We start from the raw sequence: 22,535 nt of genomic DNA, 5'->3' as shown, positions 1-22,535 counted from the left end.
GCTTCCCGTCGCCCGTCCCGTTTTCTTATTCGCCCCGCCAGACCCAGTACGTCATCATGACGTTCGCGCTACCTGCGCTGTCATTGGCTGGACGCATCCGACAATCCGTCCGCCGTGCGAAACTATCTGGCGCGTTGGACGCACGTCAGATCGCCGATCTGACGTCTGAAGCGACCAAATTTTTCGGATCAGGCAGTCGTATTGCCGGATCGGACGTCGGATCGGATGGATTTTCGCGCATGCAAGTATTGCGATGCAATCGACACATCGTAAAAATATTTCACTACTAAGATACAAATAGATTTTGAAATTAGGTAACTTGCATCTCTACAGGTGCAAGAAAATTGTCAATAGGACCATATTTGTACTTATCTTCTCTTTTAGCCCTCATATGCAACTTGGCACGGTCGCCGGCAAACAGATTACACTTCGCTCTTCAGGCTTGTATCGCAGAATATATATCCCTAGTGCGATCGTCAGCCCTCCCTTGCATCATTCAGTGCGATTCACCTCTCCGTCTTTTCAATATATCAATTATTTTCTCCTTGACCCCACGCGTAGAGTGAGCGCTGCCCACCGAAAGTCGTTTCCTGCTGTAGTGTTTTTGTTTAAATAAAGTTAATTCCTTAACGTATTTGCGAATGTGAAGAGTAAAACGGTAAAAAAAAAATAAGTTGGAGATTACTTCTTATTGGTGTGTTATGACTAATCGTTGTAGAATCCCTTTGAGCAAAATCATATTCGAAACCGTGATATAATAATATGTGTCGTTCAGAGATGGCAACAGAGATGGCGAAATTACTATAAAATATAGAATTACTATAAAGGAGATAAACAGAGATGGCGGAATTACTCTAAAATATAAATATTTAAATTACTAATTACTTTCTGAAACTGCGAAAATGAAACTAAATTACATTCCAAATTTCCACACACGAAACGTCTGACATCATTACAATTACTTTCCAAAAGTCATGAAATTACTTTTATATTACCTTTAAATATCTTAAACAGTAATTTGTGTTTATATACAGCGTACGTACTAGAAACCAGATCTTCTTGTTTACATCGTAGCTTCTTCAAGCGCCTCAAAATGATCCATACAGAACAATTGTTCCGCGGGCGCACACAACGGAAGTGTTAAACACGATGAAGGGCTTCTTCTTTAGATGTGACTCAAAGACAATGGACTCACCGGTTTCGCTCTTAACTGAATAAGGATTGTTCTTAGTTTAGAAAAACATTTTTGGTTGTGGGTATGTTTATACAGCCTGAACTTAGTCTGCCTCAGCGGGTGAATTTTCTATCAGCTGTAGATGATTTTGCCGCTGCAGTACAACCGCTAACCTGGGGTCTTTAGCGTGCACCGCGCAGTAGTGGTAAACGACCGCACGCCGGTACGAGGCTAATCCAGATCGAAACGGGCAGGAGTGGGGATAGAACCCAGGGTCCCTAGGGGATTTGCAGCGCGAGCTTTCGGTCCACGTGCTCCGAACGTGTGTGCGCTAGCCCAATCGTCCACCGATTACCTTTCCTTAGGTAAGGGTGATCTGATTCCGTCTTTCTGATTTTGAACAAGTTATAGTCCCTGTCAGTAAATTTAGTCGGGCCACGGGAACTCGTTCTTAAAAGATGTCGTCACGAGAAACGTTTCCCTTCCCGCTCGGATGCAGTCTAATCCCTTTCTCCCAAGGGCACTAGTTGACACAAACTCGCGCATCCTATCGGGGAGTTTTGTTGCAAGACACCCGAATAGCCCCAGTCCTCGCACGTTGTCACAAAGGGGGTTGGGTGTTTGTTGGGCAGAAGCGTCCAAAGTTGAGGAAAGGGATGGCGCGAGCTTCCCACTTTCCTAAGAAGCGGGTGGCGATATCTTTTCGTTTCATTAAAACTGGTTCAGAGATGTGCAACCAGCGCGTTAGCTACGACTGCGTCCGTTGTGTCCGGAGCGACCGGAACGACCGTTCTGAGTCGAGCACACACATTTCTGTAACCACTGCAACAAGCGCAGCAGGTCTTCAGCACGGCGGCTGCCATTCGCTGCCGTCAGCTGTTTCCGAGGTGCCTTTAAAAAGATTTGCTGCCACTTACTGTTTTCTAAAGCCTCGAACTTTATCAATTTGTATTATAGGCCTTTAGGACAGGATAGGCACGCAGGAGAGTCGATGAAAAGGAAAAACGAACAGATCGTTCAAGATGGCGTGCCTCAGACGGCCACGACCTTAACACACAACTTTATCAGTAATATCTAGGCTCACGCCTTTTTAACGATTACGAAAGACGACGTAATCCAAGCAGCGTTATGACAACGTAAAAATAACATTTCGTGATAAGGTAGACGTTGCGAGCGTTCAGAAATGCTAACACTAATCACTTTCCGCGGGTAACAAAAACGCGTGAAAGTTAGCATCCTTCATACATGCCTTCAAATACGGTACGCACCATAAATACCTTAAAATTTAGAAAACGCCTGGAGTGCGTAAAATAAAAAAATCCGGGCGATATTCGAGGGCACGAATGCTAATAAAGCATCATTATAACCGAGCTAAACAAACAAGACGGCATGAGCGTTTCTGATATCTTGAGGGTGCCGCCACGACATCGCCGCACGAGTAGATGAATCTTCCCTTCTACGACATGCTGGACTGTCATCGCTACACACGACGAGAATTCACCGTCAAGTATAGCGCTCTTCACGGAACAACGAGCTTCCACCATGCCGATCACGTCGACGACCACCAGCGACTTCATGTTTTTCAGCAGATAGAAGGAACCGCGACCGGCATGCTACGCGCGCGGCCCAACTTTCGTCGGCCAGTGATTGGTGACCGCGCAGCGAAAAACTTGATCCCGGCTCAATTCCTTGCGTTGTGAAGGAACACGAACGTAACGGCGATTTGGCGCTTCGTTGCCACGGCAACTCGACGTTCCAACCGGTTGCATTCGTTTGTAAGTGTATTGGTCGCTCTGTGGTCAGTGAAGATGACTGCTGGCTATCTGCAGCGGCTTGTCCCTCCACAGCCTGCAAACAAACTACACGAAAAGGGTGAATGTTTATAAAAACAAGCATTTTTAAAGACTATGTTACAGAAATTGCATAGAACAAGAGAATCCCAGGGGTTGGGTGAGCAGTAGTGTATGGCATACCACTGCTTTTATCTTCTTTTAGAACTCTTATGCAGAGCTCTAAATATCAAGAATGCGAGACTCCTGAAAGACATTTTGTTTATGGGGGCACCTTCCTAACCAAGGAACTGCTCAGACCAGCAAGCTCATGCTGCGGGTCTTCCAGTACAACACGCAACCTATGAAGCAAGCAGCCTTGTGCAATGTGCACCTAGCATGATCCAATTACTTTGCAGCAGACAGGCCTGCTCTGTCCATCACATGAAAAATGGAAAGCGAAAAGTTGGAAATCACTCACTTCGAAACACAACACAAGGTCCGAAAATGAAAAGGAGCGAAAACAGAAGAGTGCTGCATTCACTTTCCTTTATGCTATAACTGTCTGTCATAACTGATTCCCAATGACAAGTTAACTGTTGTTCCCGTCAATGTTTTTGGTGCTGTGGAAGTCCAGCTCCTCCGGATTGCATCGAGCAAACAACAAAGACTGTGAGCCCAAGCTGCTCTGGGTGTAACTCAATAAAGCAAGGACGAAGAAACTTGGCCTGGAATAATTCATTAGTGCCATATGACACGAGTTTTCTTCCGACGGTTCTCCAAACAATGCTTGCCAGCCAATTTTAGACCTTGACTTGATTTTAGACCTTGAGCAAGCGCGCCCGTGGCCATTCGGCCACGGCCGCGCTTGCTCGGAGACGTGCGGGGAAATATGTGCTAGTGCAGGCACTTGGGCTAAGCCTAGGCAGAAGTTTAAACCGTCAAGTGATGATGACAAAGTTTGTTCGTGTTTGTCCAGTTCAGTACGCAGAAAATATTGCTCTGTGTGGTCGCGAGAACCATCTGCTACTTACTCTCAACTGTGACAGATTGTGATATCTAGCCAAAGGTGGAGGACGTGAATACCTGAGTGCAAAAAATGAAGAGAAGTATACAAAACTGCACGCCGATGATTTTGCCGAGTTCGACAGGCAATGCCCAGCCAGGTGCGTCCTGCTTCCACAGCCCTTTGCAGCAAATATTTTTAGAAGTGGACCTTTTGTATAAATAGCAGACACCGGTTTTCGAATCGGTGAGCCAGTTTTGTCTTAGTGTCATTCCCTTGACAATTTCAGGGCAGTGGGTAGATGTGGTGCTGCCGGGAATGTTCGGTGGAAGCAGGTTGCTGTTGGGAAACAGGACCGGAGGCACCGTCTTTTTCCTGACACAGTCTGATTAATTGGATCTGTGCCTTGTCCGACACAAAACTCAAGTAACCATGTGTGGATTGTCTCTGCACCATGTGTACACTTAAGTTTTCGTAAGTCTTGCTGAGGTGTCACCTTGCTAGAAACATCAACACGGTTGGACCTACAGTCACCTTGGGAGCTACCGACCAGGCACAATAGGTTAATGACAGCATCTTCTACATAGTTATGCACAGTGCAGGTCATGTTCACATTTTTGTGCAATTGCTGAGATGGGTACAAAAGCTGTCACTTTGGGCCACTGGAGCCAGCGCAGTTCACCATGATCACGGTGTAGCAAAGCTGCAACCCCACAACATCAATGGCCACCAGCATGAGGCTACCGACGGCACTCATGCATAATATATCTCCTGACACAGGCGCAAACCACGTATTATGGAGATGAATCCAGACTGTGTTTTTATACCTACCATTTGGTGGTGGTGGAGCTGCCATCTGTGCTGGGTCCTCACTAGCACCTTTAGCCACAGCAGATGAGTCCTGCATCATCCAATGAAACACAAGTTAACGCACAACAAATTGGCAGCCTTTCTGGTTCCGCGTTGATGCAATGCCCATTGCCTACACTTTAGAATTCAGGTATCGGAGTGCCTCATGCACAGCTCTAGAGAAATTAACTCGTCAGCTTGAGCGCTACGATCCGAGCTTTCAAAGAAACATCACGAGGCAGCACACTCGTGCAAAGTCAATAAGACCAAAAACAACACAGTGTCTGTTTACTACAAGTAGCAAGTTTTAGGAGACCGTTACCGTGTTGTGCGGTGGCCACGGTACGACTGGTAAGGCTTTAAGCGCGCTGAAAAGCATGCTTCAAAGTTACAGCGCGAGCTCCCAGTAGCAATTTCGCTGCGCACGGCAACGGTACGCTAAAACCGCCCATTGAGATGCCATGCAGTTACTTACCGACAATGCAGCCGAGATGCCGTGTGGTGACGGACGAGGCGCGTCCGCCCTCGAAATCATGCGCCTTCTTCCGTGTCTTAGCAAGGAACCTTCCTCATATGGGCCAAGATTCTGTCCTACTCCTCGAGTTCAGCGAGGACACTTGGTTCACGTCCCCCACCAGACTGCCGAGTGGTAATCGCGACGGGAAAAAGCCCGACTTGACAGCGAAAATTCCAAAAGTGAGGCAAATCTTCGTACAGACACACGAGCACTTTACCTGCGACATCCACCGCCGGCCATGACGATTCATCACGATCGCGATGCAGCTCACGCATTGCGATCATCTAAATTGTTTCATTTACGTAAAAAGACATGATTCATGCGACCTAGACTTGACACCGGTAATTATATTTAGATTGTACCGCATTATACATTTTCAGAAGTTAAAAATGTTGCTTTTACAAGACCCTTCGATGCGGCGTTGCGCATTTCCCTCTAGGGACATATTTTGGGGACAAATCCCGATGAAGTTTCAACTCGATCGCCACTCTCCGTCGACGTCATCAACGCGCCGCGATGAAGTTCCCTGCCAGTTCAGTTCGCCGCCGATTGAGATTAGGCTCCTCCCACCGGCGACGTCACGATGAAGTTTCTTCATCGCTTTTTCCAGCATAGACAGACTGGACAATCGGTCGCATACCGCAACACCGGAACGGCGTTGCGACCCGACCAAACAAGCCGCGTTCGACCGTCGTATTGCCTGATCAGACGTCGGATCGGACGGTTTCGTCGTACATGTGTTTCGCGCTTTACCGTCGTTTTTGACTAAAAGCATCTGTACTTACCAAGGCCAAGGCGACGCACGAAGCGGTCTAGGGCCTCGACAGAAAGTTGGGATTAACTATTTATTTCAGAGCTTACGGCTTGACCTTGCTTGACGAAAGAGCAAGAAGGCTGAGGATCAGCGTGTCCAAGCTGCCCTTCCAGGTTTTAAGATGTGTCCACCTCACTGGTGATGTGACCTTCGCGCTGTAGCCTATAAGTCGTTCAAGCCTAAGCTGACAGTGCGGTGGAAGCTACGCGCTTGTTGGTTCCGTCACGCGTCTCCATTTCGCACGTAACACGCTCTCGATCATACTCACGCGCAGAGAAAGGGTCAGGTGATGAAAGGAAGGGGGTTGACTGTTTCCGGAGAGCCCGTAGCTCCCACCGCACTGACAGCACAGGGATGAACGAAGAATTCGCGACTCCAGCGAAATATAGAGGGCGGACTGGCCAGGCAAAAAGGCGGATGAAAGGAGGTCCTTTTCGTCGTTCAGCGCAAGGGCCACCGTCTAGCTCTGTAGCGTAAAATGGGTATTCTATATGAAAGCACAAGCAATTTTGTGACGTTAAAAACGTTTTTCTAGTCAGTGCGTAGAAATGACACGGTGGAAGCATGAATAAATTACTGGAAGCGATGTCTTTTCTTGTGTTGCCTACGAGAACCAAGCATCACTAGCAGACGACAGAATCGAAACCACCTCCTCTCCTGAGCTTCTCGGCGTTGCCGCTACGCGGCGTCGATTTCGCTCGAGTCCCCAATATCACCGTCGCGATGACGTGGCGCCGCGAATCTATTTTGTCTGGAGTTCTTGTGCCGTGGACTTCCAGCGTTGCATTCGCACAAATGTTTTCTTCATCTCCTGTGCCTCTCAGGCCAGCCTGTGTGTGTCTGGCGTGTTCTTTGTACGAGGCTTTGCTCGCTGATAGCCCTCGTTTATTTGCTCTGATGTCTCTTGCACGACATTTCACCATGAAAAATTTTTGTTTCTACTTTTCTTAAAGCTTGCAGACGAACTTTTTTATTTGGGACTAAAGTAATAAAAAAGGTTCTCGCTGAATGTGGACAAAAGCACTCCCGTCGGGAACCACCGTGGAAGTAGCCAAGTCCTTCGTTGAGTATAACGTCCTCCGACACGGCGGTCCCCAAATCCTGATTACGGACCGAGGCTACTCGTTCATGGTGCAACTGACACCAGAGATACTCCACCTGAGCCACACCGACCACCGCCGGACTGCGGCATACCACCCGCAGACCAACGGGCTGACGGAGCAACTAAACAAGACCATCGCCGACATGATCTCGATGTACGTGGAAGTGGAACACAAGACGTGGGATGAGGTGTTGCCCTACCCCTACGTCACGTTTGCATACAACACAGCAGTTCAAGAAACCACGGGAATGACGCCATTCCAACTGGTACACGTTCAGACGGTTACCACGATGCTTGACGCCATGCTGCCTCATCTGCCAACCGACGATGGCAACAACGACGCTAAACTGATCTCTCAACGCGCGGAGGAAGCTCGTCAACTGCCAACAACCAAGTTTCAAGAGCAACAGCGAGTCGACGCACGCCGGTATAACCTTCGTCTTCGTCGCCGGGACGTCCACTTTCAACTTGGAGACCGGGAATGGGTGTGAACACCAATACGACGCCGCGGTCCCAGCGAGAAGCTTCTCAAGCGCTACTTTGGGCCCTACAAGGTTCTTCGCCGTCTCTAGGACTTGAAGGGGCACTGACACCCCAAAGGTCGTATTTATTTTCATTGTCTAAAACGATGCAAGTTGCAGTCATAGACACGCAAAAAAAAACGCATCGCAAAAAAAAAAAATTTCCTGCGCGCGCGCGCGCCTTTTTATTTTTGGCGTTTGATTCTCCCGCCTCTTTCCTCCTCCCTTCTTTTGATTCGTGACGTCAAAAATCATGAAATTTTGAAGCTTTGTAGGCGACATCTTTATAACATTTAATAACGGCAATCCTGAAACATGTTTTTTAATGCAATTGCGAACGCACTACGGCCCTTCTTTTTGAAATACCAAAAATCGGGAGTTCGTTGTGGTGCCGTTTCCTGGATTTGTATCCTCCAACGGAAAACAGGCGACACCGCTCAAAACCGGTCCGCCGCAACGCCGGCGCTCGCTCCTTTACTCCTCGCTTTGGGTCGCCATGGCAACAGCAGGGAGTCGTGAAAAAAAGTGGACTCTCAGGACTCCACAATATTTGACGTCAAGGCATCGGCGCCGTTCGCGCGGGAACTTCGAATTCGGCATTTCGAAATTGTTTTTTTACTTCACAAATACTGAATTCCCAAATTTCAAATTTTGAGGGTAGCCCAAGCAGCACGTTGTGAATGGGCCATCGCTGGCAAGTGTACTATGGCCAACCAGATTTTCGATGGTCCAAGCTCGGCCAAAGTGCTCGGCAATAGAAGTGTTTTCGTCCTCGTCTGGTGACTTGCCATTCACTTTATGCCAGTCGCTGGCCATTCACTTTAGGCCAGTGACTGGCCATTCACTTTAGGCCAGTGACTGGCCATTCACCTTTGTCCAGTGGCTGGCCATTCACTTTAGGTCAGAGACTGGCCATTCATCTTTGGCCAGTGACTGGCCATTCACATTTGGCCAGTGACTAGCCATTCACTTTAGGCCAGTGACTTGCCATTCACCTTTGGCCAGTCACTTTCGGCCAGCCACTGGCCACTGACTTCCGGCCAGTCACTGGCCGAAAGTGGCTGTAGTTATACACTTAATACATAATTTATCACAGACTGCCTCAGTGTTCCTCAGAAGACTGTCAAGAGTTTCGGGAGGTCATGTTTTATAACTCAACCCCAGAAACTCTTACATAGTAATGACACGCGAAGCTGCTGCAAGGCTGTTCAATATGTAATGGACTTTTTGAGTACTAAGTCTTACGACGCCGGTTGCGACCACCATTCCAGTCGTCGTAGGTTCAGGGATGGTATGTTGTCCCACCATTAAGATCCCCCGGTAGTGCAGCAGTAAAAAATAAATAAAAAGAAGTACCTTTAGGTGAAGGGACAGTGCAACAATAGAGAGTTTTATTAGATCGTTCCGATACCTCCGATAGTCCCGATAACGATACCATGCATGCGCAAGGGAGGCGGTGGCGGAGTATCGGGTATCGTTATCACAGTCATGGGAGCGATCTACTAAAACTCTCTACTGTTCAGTTACAATATTTTTCACTTTACACAAGCTTACTGGCACTAATGGGAAAGAGAAGCCTTGAGTACACAGTAAAGGTTTTTAAACACTTAAGGGTGTAAATCAGTTTGTCCCTGGGCTAACACCCTTATGGCGTTCAGGCAAGCACCCTTCACAAAGGGTGCTTGCTAACACCCTTGGTGAAGGGTGCTTGGCATGAAATGGGCACCTGCTGGGGTGGCCCAGTGGATGCTGGGCCACCCCAGCCAATCTGGCGCCGGGAGAGTATAATGCGACGTTTTGGTTATGTGGAGTTCAAGGTCACATGACGCTCTCTCGACGCTGGATTGGCTGGTAGCGTCCGCCGCGCTCGGACGAAGGGTGAAATGAAGTATAGACCCCAGTATACATTTCATTGGAATGTGTCCAATACACATATCAGAACTTGTAAATTGTACGAAAATCATATATGCTACTGCATATTCTTATATTATTATTATATGATTTAGAGCTTATCATGTTTACTGAACACATTTACACTTTTTTTCACTTAGAGGGATTGCCACATCAACACATACGAGGCACGTGATAAAGAAATAATGAGTCACACCAAACACAACCCACTTCATGAAGAAGTAATACAAAAGAGCTCCTTGCAAGCCACATCATAACCCCGTGGGCACTTGGGAAGTAATACGGCACCCCCCTTTCTCGAACTCTAAGTGAGCAAGCAGTGGCCCCAAGCATCGCACTGCACGGCTGAACCATTGTGAACATCATGGTCTGCCACCTTTCCTGTTTGGAGATCAAGTGACATGTTTTGTTTGTCTCAGAGGATTGCAGGCAACACGCTTCGCTTATCACTTGTCTCCTACGCGCATCTGTTTACTAATTGGTAGCAGGGTAGAGGGGGGTGGTTTAGCCCTTGACTGAACCACAGCAGTGTTTCATTATGACATCAATTAGAATGTGTTAAATTGAACATTTATTGAACATTGAGAAATGGAAAATACAATGTATGCCATTCCATGAAATAAAGAATGCTATCTGCAAACATGTAATGAAAAATATTACAGAATGAACTTGCACTCTAGGGCAAAAAAGCAAACCTTTCATAGAAGACGCTATCCTTTTGCTCACGTACAAAGAAAATTATAAAGTTCTGGAAGACGGACTTTGGGTAAGGAACTCGTACAGCTAAATTCTAAGCACCTCGTCTACAGGAGGTCAGCATTAGTTATCACAGAAAGTGCCCAACATTTAAATAAATAAAAAGAAAACATGCCTCCATAAAACCTTCTATCATTCGTTCTGGAAGCAAAATAAAAATTAACCTGATAATACTGGCGAGAAAAGTGGATTATACACTTTTAAAACGGCTCACAAAACATCTCTTCAACCACATACCTTTCTGCAAACTTTGTTCAAAAATTTAAATACGACTGTCCTTGGATTGGTGTCGCTCAAGCCAAGGAAAATCCTCTCCAGAGCAACCAGTGTGTTGGAGGCCTTGCATTCGTACTGGATGCTGAAAAGCCAATATGCTGCCAACAACCATGCACGGCCCCTCTTCTGCATTAAAAACGGAGAACAAGCGCTCACGATCCTCAACAAGGTGAAGAAAGTCTGCATCGTCCAGCTCTTGCTTGTTGTAGAGGACATGGTGCCGGTGGGGTGTTCTCGTCTTGCGTTAGGTAAAAGGATAAAGCAAAACATATTTTAATGTAGAAGGCCAAAACATGTTTGCTCTTGTCAACTGCTATTATTCACTGCAGTTAAGGCCATGAGCATCAGCTTCCACACAGGCATACAGTGCTTATGTTGGAACAAGTAACCGGCGTCTGTAGCAATGTAAAACGAATGAAGAATTACAATCGGGGCAACATCACAACATGCAAGCATTGCGATGTAATCTTAGGGGCACTTGTGAGTATCTCTATTTCTGTACCGAAATGCATTTCCGAAATCTATTTGTGTTTCAGTAGTGAAATACTTTTGCGATGTATAATGATACGCTGCTAGATTTATGTATCTTGTTACATTTATTGTTAGAAATGAGCTCACAGGTTTGGAGATAAAAAAAAAAGCCACTGAAAAATCCGACGCATCACTGGTTTATTTTGGCAATGAGTGATTTTTTGCTTTGCTCTCACTTTTAACTTCTACAGCGGCCGGTTTTCTTTCTGCTGACAGCAGTCTTCCTCTGTACACTTGAGGTTATTTTATGGGTAAGAGGCCACCAACAAATGCACAGATGAGAAACAATATGTCTAAAAGAAGAAGGCAAAAAGCAGGGACGTTTGGGCAGACACGTTTTGTCAGGCGGTGTCATCGGTCGCCAGCGTTCATTGGGTGCGATAATGGGTTCTTTTCGGTGTCAGCGAACATAGCCAAGGGAAGTCAAGTTGCAAAAAAAAAGGGACAAACACCGACAGAAGGCGGGGAGCTTAGGTGCTACAATCTATGTCTGCCACAGACGCACCCTTCTCACCTCACCACCCTGCATTTATGACCCGTATAGGGCTGCCGACTGACCATAACGGTACATGCTAATATTTGTCCCTTGGCCAATATTAGTTTTTGCCTCCACCTCTACACTGAAAAACCCAAAGACAAAGGTTACAGAAAACAGCCAACATAAAAATGTTTCGCATGTAGCTGTAGAAATTAATCTTCAAGAGCTACATTTTAAGTACAGTCGCCGGCCATATGAACTCTCCCGTCCAAACACCAACCGGTGCAGCAAAAATCCAGCATGCAGCGTGTCGAGGTTGACGGCTGCGATTTTCAACAATGGAGGGGGTGATAACACATTAAAAGGTGCTCGTGATAATATATTGCTACAGCTATCTATGATACATTGTTGCGTTTGCACCTCAATGCACCCCTCGAATCCGTGACAGACAAAAGTGTTCCGACAAAATCTACAATGAGCTGTCTGCGTCAAGAGAAGAGCAATCTCGGTGGCCCAAAAGGTAACCTGCGGCTGCTGGATGACTTTATGTAAACGGACCCATAATTCACGGGCTTGGAGAGAGGTGCAGAAACTATGTGACATTCAACTGAAAAGTTAATAAGCTCAAATTATTATCCATTTTAAGCCAAAATCCATGATTCGCACATGCCTATTATTTTCACAATGAAGCCAAAGGCGAACCAAGTAGTAGTCCGTTGATTTATTGCCGAATAGAATACACTTTGAGTACCAAACTGGATGCTTTGCTTATGTTTGGAAGGTTGCAATGACAAATGCAATACTTAATTATGTGAAAAGCAAAGTTTTGTGACAATTATGTGCATGATTACATTCTACAAGTCGTTTCACGTGCATACACTCTGCACAGCATTCTATTTGAAAGCTAACAAAATTTAAAAAAAAGGCCGTGAGAGTTCTGTCGATGTCTTCACTGCGTGTTCGTGGGACTCGGCGGACATTAGTAAAGGGGATAACTGTCACAGTACGTTGACTAATTGACCAAAATCTGTTAGCTTTGTAATTCATGGCTTTATGGACCATGTTGCAACTGCAGTGTTAAAAGCCAGTAAATATTAAAGGCTATCCCTATTTAAACCATTCACAAAAAGCCGCTTGAAGGTATTCATTGTCCAACTTTTGCGTTTTTAATGTCGGATGCAAAAACCGTGCTCAGCTTGAGCTCAAGTTTTCGTGCCGTTAATAATGGGCAGAAGAGTCCCCTAGTCATACCGGGTACGCCGTCACTATCTCGACAGTGTGTCCTTGGCGGAAGCATCGGCGTCAAACTTCCAAGATAGTGAAGGTGCGTCCGAAACAACCAGGTCCGCACAACATCCTGAGGCCTTCTGAGCGCAAGATTTTGGAATTGGGCGACGAAAAGGCAGATTTTTATCACTGAATATTTCGAAACTTGTTGCCATTCGCAAATTGTGTCAATTGTGTTAGTCTTTAATATTCACTGCCTTTGAAACTAGAATTGAAACATACCCCATAAAACCATTATTAAAAATGTTGGTTAATTAGTTTTGAATAACATACTGCTAAGGGTTTTCCCCTTATGTAATGTCCTCTGAGCCCCACAAACACACATTGAAATCAACATCCAAGTAACACTCACGCCGTTTTTTTTTTACTTTGTTTGAATCAACATAGAAAGCTTTGTATTTATGAATATATAAATATAATAAATATCGGGTGCATGTGCATGCAGCCGTGCACCATCTCACTATAGAGGTCCACTTTTTTCTGAAGTAAAACTGATTCAAACGGACAAGGCCAGTTTTACATAAACCCCCAGCACTGCATGTACCAAAGACTGCCAAACATGATTGCTCACCTCATAGAACACTCTGCGCGGCTTGAAGATAGCGGCTTGCGGTCTTTGACGGTGAGTCGACTCGCTTGGTGCAGCTGGGACCTGCAATAAATTCAATACCGCTTGCCATATCCCACAAAGTAACAAAGAAAAGCCAGTAATACATAAGTCTACAGCACGACATGTCCCAAGGACCGCTAGAAATTCTCGTTCGACTCATAGAACACTTCACGCGACAAAACCATGCGTTAAGGACCGATTGAACTTAGTATAAATGTTGCAGAAAAATAAGGATATGTATTCAGCTGTGTCAAAACATGTGATCTAATGTAATAATTGTGTGGCCTTAAAGGGAAGGGAAACGAAATTTCAACGCTCATTTTCTAGCTTGAATGTGTTGCATGTTGCACTCTAACCTCAAAAAGACCAGACTTCCGTTGAAAGGCACAAAAAAACTAATTTTAAAGCTAAATAGGCTAAAGCAAATAGGCTCCACATGCACCTGGTGGATGCATGTGGAGCCTATTTGGGAGGTAATCTAGCAACACTGAGGAACTTGCTACGTAGTCGTGACGTAGCAGATTCCTTCGGAGCAGCGCCGCCCTTTGGAATTTCAACATTTTCTTTCTTAGCTTTCCTCCTGGCTCAACTCACAAATCGCGCATTGTACCAAACGGTGCAAGAAGACGGAAAAGAAGCACTCCCCTCATTCTTGGACCCTCGTTCGTGCAACCGGCAACAGCCATTCTCCCCCTAGAACATTAGCCCGTTGCTCAAACCTCGAACAAAGGTTGCTTTCCCCAACCCGTTCAGCCCTAAGCCGACAGTGTCGAGGAAGCTACGTGCTCCTTGGGCCAGCCCACGTGTGCCAGCCACACGCTCGTAACGCCACACGTACTTCGAACGGCTCGGTTGTAACGCGCTGATGCTATTGACACCACCACAACGCTGACAACGCCACCAAGGGCAAAGCTCATAACCACGCCTGCTTTGCTACTCCACGAACGCGGAAAATCTTTTCTTTCTGTTTTTGTTTGCGCCGGATATTCCATGACGCATCGCGCTCTCCGTTCGCTTCTCTTCGAGCGCTTGCTCGAGAGCAGCGTTCGGAACGAAAAATATAGCCAGTCGTTCAGAATACAAACGTGCGATTATCATTTACGGTTATTATCCGTCATGCTTGACTTACTTCCGAACGAAATTTGAATATTTTAATTTTTGTTTCCGTACCCCTTTAAAGGACACATGCAAAGGAAAAAAACATTTTTTTTGAACGGCTTAGATGGAAAAAGGACGCCATAAAACGATTTTACAACGAACAAAAAAATTTTTAGAGCTATATTTACGGCGCAAAACGAATTTGTAGTTGGCGCCCGCGGGCACCGCGGAAAAGTGGTCTGTATTTATCACGTGACTGGTCTTTATTTATCACGTGGTGCTTGCGCTCTTTCGGAAGCTTCCTATGACCTCTAAAAGTAACTTATTCATCTTTGTTTGAAGTATAACAAGAAACCAAGACGAATAAGTAACTTTTGGAGCCCAAAGGAAACTCCTGAAAAAGCGCAAGCAGACGTGATAGACCTGTGCGCCGGTCAGACGACGGCGGCGGCGCCCCGAAGCAGACGAACTTGTGCGGCAGCGGCGACGGCGGCTTGGAGAAACGCGTTGAAGCGGCGTTCGCACAACGCTCAGCGTGCGGCGGCGACGCAGCGCGGTGGCGCGCGGGCCTACCACGTGACCAGCAGCGGCTCCCGCGAGCGCCAACTACAAATTCGTATAGCGCCGCAAATATAGCTCTAAAAATTTTGTTTCTTCGTTGTGAAATCGTTTTAGGACATCCTTTTTCCATCTAAGCTGTCTAAAAAAAAAATGTTTTTTTCCTTTGCATGTGTCCTTTAAAGAACACAACTGTGATGATGAATTAATGAATGATGATGATGAAATAATTTTGACGAAAGAGAGTGACCACAAGTGTATACTGAAAGAATCACTAACAATGATGAAACCTAGAAATCTATTAGTGCCTTCCCTGTGTTTTGCCATCGAGTGGAAGAAGTTTCTTGGTCTATATTTTTGTTCGAAACAGGTGTGATGCGTCCGTCTGTTATTTTTTTTTTTTTTTTAAATCTTGATGTTGTGCATATATTTTATTTCCTAGGTTGAAAGCTCAAGGCATTCCCTGTTGTTTGTTCAATCACATTTACCCAAATGTTAGTAGGTTGCTTTTTTTATGTTTACTGTCCTTGGGTATGTCAGGGGTTGTGAACAGTAAAACGCTGTAAGGCCCAGGAAGGGATTTCCTTTGTAAAGTGGTGGCAAGCAGAAGAGAAATTGTAAAGACTGACTTCATGTCTTCCCCTACGTTTTCTTTTTTGGGTCGCCTATTCATTTTTTGCCCATTAATATTCAGCTGTGTTTGATACTTCTCTGCTTTTGTGTCATCCTTCAGAGAATCAGTCTTTAATAAATTATGTGTTTAGCCTGTTTAGCTAGCTTGCACCCTCGTTTTTGTTTATTAATAAATGACTAGGATTCAACTGCAAGCACGGTGTTGATTCATACTAATAAATAGCAGCATACTTTTATTGACTAGTGCTGATGATTGGACTAGTTAGTAGCCAATTATTAAAAAGAAATCATGAAGAATATGGGAACGGAGGATATGAACACAACACAGCGCTGTGTTGATCTCCTCCTTCTTGTCCGTGCCATTCACATTCCATTTTTTTAATATCACATTTATTAATAATTTTCTGCTTGGTATCATCTGTATAGGGGTTCACTGGAACGACCCACCTGCTATTGCATTCACTTTAGGGCAGCTCCCCCTTCCTCATGGTGCCATCGTTCAGGAAGTGCAAGGCGGGTGTCACTCTGACTCTTGCGGTTCAGTTCCCCAGGTTCCCATGGGTTTCAAGCTGCTAGCCAAACTGAGTCAGGCCTTCCAGCCCTGCAGGAAATGTCAATTCCACTCTTTTAGACGTAGACACCCACATTTTGCAAGTATGTGAAAGAAGCTCTAACAGAGAGGAAACAAAATGATTGGCCTTTTTTTAATGCATCCTTTTCTTTTGCTGAGAACATACATAAACGTTACACGCTATTCTACATACAGTGGTGCGGCTTAATTTAGGAAGAGCACTTTTTTTTATATAACTTTTATCTAAAGAAAAAAACTCAATATAATGGGTCGGGCATAAATGGTTGCTATGAACTGCCCTATACATTACACATTACCTCATATCATCAAAAGAGTAGAGTAGCGTAGGGCTGCACTGCACTAATTACGACTTTGTAACCAATTAATAGTTGGCATTTATTTGTTTATTACTATTGGCTATTATTCTTTGACAGGAAGAATAACCGGGCGAGTTGGTACGGTGGTAGTCTTTGAACTCCATCAAATATTCAGGTTTGACATTAGTTAATTTTTTCCGCCTTTTTTCATGTTTTTGCTTTTTCTAGCTGCTCTGATTTTTGTAAGGGCTTTCGCCACTACTAAAAAACGTGACATCTAAACTCCTTTTATTTTTTGCATCACACAATCGTAAACGTAAAAAGTGTGCCGGTTCGGTAAACGCGAAGAGACCTAATTTCCGAGGGTAAAAGCTCTAAAAACAACGGACAAGTAAAAGAAACAAACAACACAGGCGTTGTTTGTCTGTTGTTTTCAGCGCTCTTACCCTCGAAAATATGACGAAGAAACCGCGCGTCTCTTCGTCACAGGCATTAGCTTATGCAAAAAATCGTGCTGCATGCTCGCTCTTGTAACGTTTTTCTCGCTCCCGCTTTATGAAACAAATCGGTGGCGAGCGGCTGTTAGGACAAGACGTCAAAACTAGCATGACATGTGATTAACACTTTGGGACGGCGACTGAATGCTTGAACTGCCGTCAGACGGCACTTGAACGCTCCGCACAAGCGTCGTCGGACGAGCGCCGCACGACGGCGCCCAGAACACGCCCACGGCGGCTCTGGCCCACGGTTCCGCCGCACGGGAATCTTTCTCACACTGCGGAGCGAGCCACAGGTTTTGAAGAAGATACGCTCTTTTCAAATAACGAAATAACACAGGGCAGAAGCATAGTTAGAATCAAGCATAGCTTAGCAAGCACACGGTACACGACAAAGTTTGAAACAGCAGCCCACTTCGCAGAAACAAACGAAAGTTGCTTACCGGCGTTCGCACGAGTCGTGCATGGGCGGTTCTGAACTTACGGGCGTTGGCAAGACGTAGCGTCTCCCAGCTCTCAGTCGTCGATTGCTATTCTTGAACACGGTATTCGTAAGGAAGATATCTAAAATATCCACTAAAACGGCTAAAACGTAGAAAAAAAGATTTCCGAAACCTCTTGAACTTCAACGACCATTCAACGGAGCCCAACGGAAGCTGATTGCAATAGCGATTGCCTTGCGCAGTCTTCAAGAGTCTTTTTTCCTTTTTATTTATTGCTATTTTTTTAGAACGATGCTAAACAAATTATTATTATATTAGTAACAATAAGAATGTCCTTAGAATAATAATGTAAAACATTACAAAAAGTGAGTAAATCTTACGTTTTATTTAAACTTTAGGTTGTTTCTTTTTGTATAAACCGAAACCGAAACTAACTTAAGCAACGTTCTTTTCGTCGTAATTGTTTGCGTGTGTTTGCGTGTATAGCGCGTGCGTGTTTGTGCGCGCGCGTGTGGATGCGTCCGCGTGCATGTGTGTGTGCGTCTCTGGTTGTGCGTGCGTGTGCGTCTGCGCGCGGGCGTGGGTTTGCGCGTGTGCATGCGTGTGTACGTGCGTGCGCGCGTATATGAGTGCGACTGCGAGCGCGCAAGCGTCTGTTTGTGCGTTCTATTGCGCTGCGCCCGCAAGAAGAACAATTGGATGTCCCTGGACACTGTTAAAACACTAAATTATTACTATTATTATTATTATTATTATTATTATTATTATTATTATTATTATTGTTGTTGTTGTTGTTGTTATTGAAACATAGCCCTGAGTCTTTAGACACAGGGCCCTAAACTTTTCTATAGCTGGCTGTGGCTGTATCTATAAATTTCTAAGGCCGACCATGCAAAGCTACAGGGGGTGATAGCCTGCCATTGAATTTCCCATAGACGACCATAGACCATTTTTGTATGGGATGTCTCGGACTGATTTATTATGGGATTTGCCTCTTTATGTGTGTGAGTTTTTTGCATGTCACCATATTCTCAAATGAATATTTTACTCAGGTTGACATGGTCATGTGACAGGTTCTAGCAGCGTGTCATGAATATTTGTCAAAATTGTCACTATATTTTGATTTCATGTTGCCAGATATAAACTCGAGACTAACTGATTTTTTTACTGTACACTTCCATCAATAAATATTTGTAAAAGATGCTAATATTGAGCATTTCACCCTACTTTGCAATTTCTGAGCATGGAGTGATTTGTAAGAAAATGAAATATGAATTGATATATAAAATTTTGATTGCAAAGATAAAAATTGTATGCAAAAGAGGCACTTTATTATCAGCTATTTGCATGAATTACAACTGACATTATAAAAAACTAGACTGCTAACAACTGTTGCTTTTCAAGCAGAAATCTTACCTGTACATTATGGATAGAGCCATATATAAGCTTTCCAAAACCATTTCACATTATTTATTTAGCACCCTCTTCTACATCCTTCTCACATTCTTCACTAAAGGTAGGGTGTAACACGAAACAGCACCCTTTTCGGTAAAATTATGAGGTTGTATTCCTAGTTTTTAGGGTGTTAAAAGGGTGTAGCCGAGGGTGTAAGTTGCTACAACACCGCTTTTACATCCTTAAAGGTGTAAAAACTTTTACTGTGTAGTACGGCCGAGCATCACTGGCGTCCATCACCACGATAGCGTCAATAGCGTCACGGCGTTGCCCACCACCCGCCAACAACCACGTTGTTAACAACAAAACCAGCGTTCTGCACATCTAGGTCGAGATGTTCATTTTCTTTTTTTTTTTACGTGTGGTTCAATTTTGAACGTTTCCGTTGCGGTTTTAACCGAAGCTGTTAGCTTTCGTTGGCTCAGGAAATCAGTATCCTAGCACCTATATAAAACATTACTGAGACTAGCTTAAGTTTAATCAATATATGAGAGACGTCTTGTTTAGGCTCTTCCAAAACACAAAGCCTGAAATATCCAATCTTATCCGATTTAAGCACAACCTGATCGGGAAGCGTGGCTAGCGTGGCGGTTTACTAAGCTGAGTGCATTGATACACTTATAGGTTTTTAAGGTAGAGAAGGGGGCTTATGGTCGGTGTACAAGTATACACTGGCTGGGTAACGGAGGGCGCGTCTTCCAGGAAAGGGGAGCATGTGCGCCCGATGCACCCGACTACAATTCTTTTTCTTCGGGTGCAGTTGGGAAGTAAATATGTGGAGCACTAACCGAAAAATCGCGGATGTGGTACTCGCGCTAAAAGTGCCGCGCAGCGACACAGCGGTATTGTTAGCGCGAAAATGACGTGGGCGCTGTTTTCGTATTTTATTTTCATAGAACAACGACGGGCACAATATTTTCCCACTTCTGGTAATGTTCCAAATGTACATATCACACGACAGTGCTAGTCTAACGGAAAAAAAAAAACTAAATAAAACGGTGATCGTTTGCTTGCGCTAACAGTGTTCGCGCGATGCACGCACTAATATCCTGCCAACCACTCGCTCATGATGCTTCTCTCGCTGCCCGTCGTTAGGCCAAAGTTTCGTCAACGCGATGAAAGTTTAGATTATGGGTGTCCCTGCGGCGAAACTGAAAATCAGCACTTTTGGCCAAACACTTGCTGGCCGTGTTTATGTCCCCGGCGGCCAAGTTGAAAATCAGCACTTCAGGCCAAACACTCGCCGGCCGTGTTTATGTTTCCGGCGGCCAAGCTGAAAATCAGCACTGCTGGCCAAACACTTGCCGGCCGTGTTTATGTCTCCGGTAGCCAAGCTGAAAATCAGCACTGCTGGCCAAACACTTGCCGGCCGTGTTTATGTCTCCGGTAGCCAAGCTGAAAATCAGCACTGCTGGCCAAACACTTGCCGGCCGTGTTTATGTTTCCGGCGGCCAAGCTGAAAATCAGCACTGCTGGCCAAACACTTGCCGGCCGTGTTTATGTCTCCGGTAGCCAAGCTGAAAATCAGCACTTCTGGCCAAACACTCGCCGGCCGTGTTTATGTTTCCGGCGGCCAAGCTGAAAATCATCACTGCTGGCCAAACACTCGCCGGCCATGTTTATGTTTCCGGCGGCCAAGCTGAAAATCAGCACTGCTGGCCAAACACTTGCCGGCCGTGTTTATGTCTCCGGTAGCCAAGCTGAAAATCAGCACTTCTGGCCAAACACTTGCCGGCCGTGTTTATGTTTCCGGCGGCCAAGCTGAAAATCAGCACTGCTGGCCAAACACTTGCCGGCCGTGTTTATGTCTCCGGTAGCCAAGCTGAAAATCAGCACTGCTGGCCAAACACTTGCCGGCCGTGTTTATGTCTCCGGTAGCCAAGCTGAAAATCAGCACTGCTGGCCAAACACTTGCCGGCCGTGTTTATGTTTCCGGCGGCCAAGCTGAAAATCAGCACTGCTGGCCAAACACTTGCCGGCCGTGTTTATGTCTCCGGTAGCCAAGCTGAAAATCAGCACTGCTGGCCAAACACTTGCCGGCCGTGTTTATGTCTCCGGTAGCCAAGCTGAAAATCAGCACTGCTGGCCAAACACTTGCCGGCCGTGTTTATGTCTCCGGTAGCCAAGCTGAAAATCAGCACTGCTGGCCAAACACTTGCCGGCCGTGTTTATGTCTCCGGTAGCCAAGCTGAAAATCAGCACTTCTGGCCAAACACTCGCCGGCCGTGTTTATGTTTCCGGCGGCCAAGCTGAAAATCAGCACTGCTGGCCAAACACTTGCCGGCCGTGTTTATGTCTCCGGTAGCCAAGCTGAAAATCAGCACTGCTGGCCAAACACTTGCCGGCCGTGTTTACGTCTCCGGCGGCCAAGCTGAAAATCATCACTGCTGGCCAAACACTCGCCGGCCATGTTTATGTTTCCGGCGGCCAAGCTGAAAATCAGCACTACTGGCCAACCACTTGCCGGCCGTGTTTATGTCTCCGGCGGCCAAACTGAAAATCAGCACTTCTGGCCAAACACTTGCCGGCCGTGTTTATGTCCCCGGCGGCCGCGCTGAAAATCAGCACTGCTGGCCAAACACTTGCCGGCCGTGTTTATGTCTCCGGCGGCCAGGCTGAAAATCAGCACTTCTGGCCAGGCGCTTGCCGGCAGTGTTTATGTCTCCGGGGGACAAGCTAAAAACAACTAGTTTGTGGCCGGACTCTTGCCGGCCTTGTTTATGTCTCCGGTGGCCAAGCACTTAAAGTGGCCAAGCTGTCCAGACACTGGCCAACCGTCGGCCGATCGAAATTCACTTTCTGGTGCTGCTTGGGAATGTCCCGGCATCGTTTTCAATCGTTTCGGATAATAAAAAAATATGATTTTGATGTTTCAGTGCACCTTTAAACTACGAGCTGCTTTCCGACGGAACGTGATCATTAAGACGACGCCAACTTCGTCCCGAAGCAGCAACATCATGCTCCTCAAGCCGTATTACAAACGATAGAACTTTAGACTCTCGTTAAACTGTAAACTGGGAACTGTGGTTCGCGATTCTGCTGTCCTTTCATTCTGGATTTGTATTTTCGGTTTGTGTTGCACAGGGACGATGTGTTTTTAAAGGGGAGGATAATGCCGCGCGCAGGGTCGAGAAAGCAACGCTCGGTTAGGGGCTTGTAGAAGGTTCTCGTTTATTTTTGCTGGTGACATTACTTCTCTCATTTATTCCTGCTTTCTTGTTCTAGAACGTGCGTGTTCATTCTCGCTCCGACCTCGAGCCTTCTTTGCCGAATCTACGAGATAGTGACTCACTCTAAATAAGAGGCCCCCGCGACCTTGCCGAGTCAGTCTCGCCTCGACGTTCGATCCCGCTGTTACGCTG

This window comes from Ixodes scapularis, unplaced genomic scaffold, assembly GCF_016920785.2.
Source record: "Ixodes scapularis isolate PalLabHiFi unplaced genomic scaffold, ASM1692078v2 PGA_scaffold8__174_contigs__length_109621045, whole genome shotgun sequence".
Lineage (NCBI taxonomy): Eukaryota > Metazoa > Arthropoda > Arachnida > Ixodida > Ixodidae > Ixodes > Ixodes scapularis.
The sequence above is the reverse complement of the archived record's forward strand: the minus strand, read 5'-3'. Positions refer to the sequence as shown.